Source organism: Oncorhynchus mykiss, chromosome 7, assembly GCF_013265735.2.
Source record: "Oncorhynchus mykiss isolate Arlee chromosome 7, USDA_OmykA_1.1, whole genome shotgun sequence".
Lineage (NCBI taxonomy): Eukaryota > Metazoa > Chordata > Actinopteri > Salmoniformes > Salmonidae > Oncorhynchus > Oncorhynchus mykiss.
In genome coordinates, this window is record NC_048571.1 from 60,324,796 (window position 1) to 60,329,714 (window position 4,919).

Here is a 4,919-nt window from a genome sequence, read left to right on the forward strand (position 1 = left end):
TCCCGCAAAAAAGACCCTCTACTTCCACCACACCTCTCCCCTCTTTCACTCCACCCATCTGCCACCTCTGTGAATGCAGAGAGAGCGATAGAAACAGAGAAAGAAGGAGAGTGATGCCAGCCATATGGCGCCCCTGTCCTCTCTTTCCCTCCCTCCCCTACCCCCTCTACTCACCACATCAGGATACACTTGTTCTGGTGGGATCCGGTTTCTAACGGAATGCTGCCTTGCTCTGGTTTGCCGCAGGCCCGGTATTATTAGCAGACACATCCGTCCCCTCTCAGTGGGCTGGTGGTCAGGGAGGGGCACCCCTAACGGACTCTTAACCCCCCACCACCTTACTAACACCCCCACCCCTCCCCCCGACACACAACACACTCACATTCCCTCCCTCCCCAAATTCACTCACCTCATCTTGCTTGCGGCCCAGAGTGCATTGCATCCCTTCATAAGGGAAAAAGAGAAACTGCTGCTTCTCATATACTGAGCTTTCTTTTTCCTTTTCTCTGTATCCCCTTTTCTAATCTCCTCTTCTGTTCACAACTCCTCTTCTGCCTCTGTAGCTGAGAGCCAAGGCTTCATTTCTCAGCTTAGGACAATAAGGGTTTGAGGCCCAGGGACTCTGAATCACGTCACCACGCTTTCTTACCATCCCCTCACTCTATGCGCTCCTCATGACCCTTAGGCCAGGGTCTAGTGCCCCAAGTGTTGAGATGAGGTTTAGCATGACTCATGTCAGCAGAAGCTTCAAATCAAATCAAATCAAATGTATTTGTCACATACACATGGTTAGCAGATGTTAATGCGAGTGTAGCGAAATGCTTGTGCTTCTAGTTCCGACAATGCAGTAATAACCATCGAGTAATCTAACCTAACAATTCCAAAACTACTATCTTATACACACAAGTGTAAAGGGATAAAGAATATGTACATAAAGATATGAATGAGTGATGGTACAGAACGGCATAGGCAAGATAGTCTAAACTCTATATCTACAGGATTGGATGTGGGAATGCCAACCTCAGCTATTATCATATGACTTTCTCATGGCTATTCAATATTCATGAATTTACATACTTTCAACAGTTCCTAAAGATCGCATTAGGACCCACTGGTGTGTCGTGGTTGAACTGCATTCTGACATACAGATTATTTAGAGGGTCACACGATTATTGGGTGTGTCATTCCCAGCACTAAAAGGGTTGGAATGTATTTTCCCCAAATACTCTTCAAATCTCTGTACAGTAGCTATAGGATGGTATCATATTAAGCTGATCGTCCACTGTGGCTATGATACAGCCAGAGAACCATAAGGACAGAGTTCTCACGACGTCAAGACCCAGTGTGGTGGGAACAGCCTCTTATTCCAATAGAGAGGCACTGATCGTGTCCCCTGTCACCCTCCACTCTGCTCCGCCACAATGTGTTTCTTATACACACTGCCGTTTGGTGTGTTCCCTTACTGTTTATTTTCCTACAAAACACCATTTCTATTGTCTGGTGACGGAGACCTCTCTTACACATTGTGCCTCTGCACGTAGCGGCACCGTGCCTCTATGTATTCGCATGAACCTTTTAGGCCTTTTGGCTAGTTTTTTCCCAGATTCATTTTTTGGTACAAATCAGAAAGAGATTATTTTTTTTCCAGAACCTTCTCTTGACTTCAAGTGTCATCCCCAAGCAACACTGCCATCTGGTGTTGAGATCTGCTCTTGGGGGGGGGGGGGGTTAGTGTGTTTAGACGTGCTGGGTGTGTCAGGATACAGCTCCATGGAAGGCTGGATATATAATCATGCTTCAAATCTAGGCCCAAGCATTCATTGGGCCTGTTTGGGTCAGGATGAGTTTCATTGTGTTGGGTGTCTTTGTATAACATTCGCTCTATTTGACAGTATTTCAGTATGTATTGGACTTTACACAACTAAACAGGCCAACTGAATGTAGGCTTATATCACGTGTACCCAAAAGGTTCTATCTAATACAAGAACATCAGAAAAAGAGTAACACTGAGTCCCTCTTGATCATATATTGCTCTTGAACATCACCAGTAGTGCTTTGAGGTTACCATGGTAATGTTGGCACAGAACCAGAAAAGAGTGGGTTGTGAGAGCGCCTGTCTGCTGACTCTCATGGTCACTGTAGCCCAATGTCTATCTAGTACCAGTGTCGAAGTGAGGGGAGGCAGGTTGTTGTTTGTAACACTGTGTACTCTGTGCTCCAGAGCTGTTGAAACGGCGCGGGTCACATGTGCCACTTCCCCCAGCGGCATATGGCGGTTCTCAGGGGGGATGTTGCTGGCTAACCGCTGCCCAGGCTGGGCTTCCGGCCTTTGGGCAGCTCAGCCCACAGGTGCCCCTCTCGCCCTCCAGCACCCCCGCTATCATCCCACTCCAGACACCGTGCCAGGATACTGTGGTGACACAGCCCTGGGCCCTCGGTTCCTCCCATGTCAACAAGACTGAATATGGGAAATTGGCTCCAATTCCATTAATATGATTAAAATACTATATGCCAATCCCGCATCCATAGTTATAACAGGCAATATCTGCTCTGCTCTGTTCAGAATCATTAGAAGCAGCAGACTGCGATCCGATTTCTCCTTTACTATTTTTATTATTCATGGAACCCCTGGCCCAGGCACTTTGTCAATCAAAGGGAACAACACAAATTTCCCTTAAATATACTGATCCTTTCATCTCACTATACATTGACATTATTTTGCTTTTTCTAGGCAATGTATCTCAATTTCTCCAAAATGCTTTGAAGATCATAGGATAAATTCAGATTCATCTCAAATTAGCCCTACTGTCGCTCAAGACCCCCAATGGAGGACTCATCTCTACTTATGGAATCCCAATTGTTTTGTTTAAATCTTTGGGAGTAGATATATTTCCTCCCTTAGGTAAAACCATTGCCAGAAACTTTAACAGAGCGCTCAAATCAATGAAACTCAACCTCAGTAGATGGACAAACATTCCAGTTCCTTTAACCGGCAGAATATCTGTTGTCCAAATGAATATGTTTATGGTTGAATTTCTGCAGTTCAATGTTTCCCATGTCGCCCCCTTCTAGCTATTGATAAAATATATAAACAATAAAACATAATTTAGGAAAATATGAAACATAATTTGGGAAAAATCACATATTTTACAGGGCCCCTCTTAGAGTTGTTTATTAACCATTATTTTACCAGGTACTGTGCATTCCGAAAGTATTCAGACCCCTTGACTTTTTCAACATTTTGTTACATTACAGCATTATTCTAAAATGTATTAAATTATTATTTTCCCCTCATCAATCTACACACAATACCCCATAATAACAAAGCAAAAACAGGTTTTTAGAAATGTTTGCAAACGTGTATATAAATCACTCAGTAATGCCTTGCATCCCCCAAATGGTCAGAATGTGGAATCCGTACCCTTGCCAATATCATGGAGAGTAATTTTTGAGAACATTCACAAGATTTGAAAGATACAAACATTACCAGACAACTCCTTTTTTTCTATATTTACAACTTAGGTCAGCTATGCTGGTCTATGGAGTCCCTTGGGAAACCCAACTACCAAACCATCCAATGATGGGATTCATAAACAAATTATCTGGGCTACCGAAAGGACTCATTTCTATAATATATAAACAACTTTTGGAAAGCTCATATTCTCAGCTAGCCATTAACAAAGTATGGACCACAAATGTAAGTGAATCTGAACAACCATTTAACTGGAACAGAATATGGAAAAAATATGACCTTGGCATCTCGTAAACGACTGCCCCTCATTGAGGACAACATGTTGGTTGGATTAGTTTGAGGGGATGGGATGGGAGGTTGGGGGTGGAGATATGATATGAACTAAATATGAAACTATATGAATTTGTATATTCAACCTGTAAGTCCCCTCAATGAAAAAAATGCATAAATAAATCAATTGGTCACAAAAAAAAAACAACACTGATGGGAGGCGAGGAGAAGGGGAGAGAGATGCTTTCAGGTATGAGGAGTTACTGAGTGACAAGTGTTTTTAATCATCAATGTAGGGATCTTAATTGTGTGTAGTGATCCAATATTCCATTGTCATATGTTCATATGTTCTGAGATAGTCCTCTCAATTTCCACATGTTCAACTCAGTTCAGCGATTCTTGCAGGCCCACAAAACATTGCCCTTGAATATTACTGTAACTCCATTATACTACATTTCCGTTGACGTCATGTAATGTTGATTGTACCAGTGGCAGTGAACCTGTTAGGTTTTGATCCTAACTAAATATTTTCAGGTCTGAGTTTGTCAGTACTAATAGCTAATGAACCTCATAGAGAACAATATGCCTGGTTTGGTTTTACTATTTATAACTCAACCCAGGTATCAGTGATCAACAGTTCTCTCCAAACACAAGGGGGCAGATTGTCTCTTATCCCACATCAAGTTACATTAAAGCCAGAACTGTCAATCAATGACATGGCAAAAGAGACATCACAGGAGTGTGTGTGTATGTGTGGGTATGTGTGTGTGAGAGATATATAGATAGAGAGATAATGATAACTGAGGCGGTATGATCAAACCATGTCTGTGAGGGGAGAAGCCAGCTTGAAGCCTTTTCATCTCTAATAAAGGCTTGTCTTTATTAAGCCAAGCACATCATGCACCTCCCATTTGTGTGTGCATGTGCGTGCATGTTTGTATGTGCGTGCATGAGCATGAATGTGTGTGTGCTTTTCTGGAAGTAGTGTTTATGCAGAAGTACTGTGTGGTCAAGTTTGCGTATTTAAGAACTGCACTGCATATAGTGTCTGCTATGCTGATGACAGTGTTTGTGTTTGCTTTGCTGCAGGCAGTATGTGTTTGTGCTTGTTGGTTTGTGTGTATAGGTAGTGTGTGTGAAATACTGTGGCTAGTTGAGAGCCTGCCTACCTGCGGTA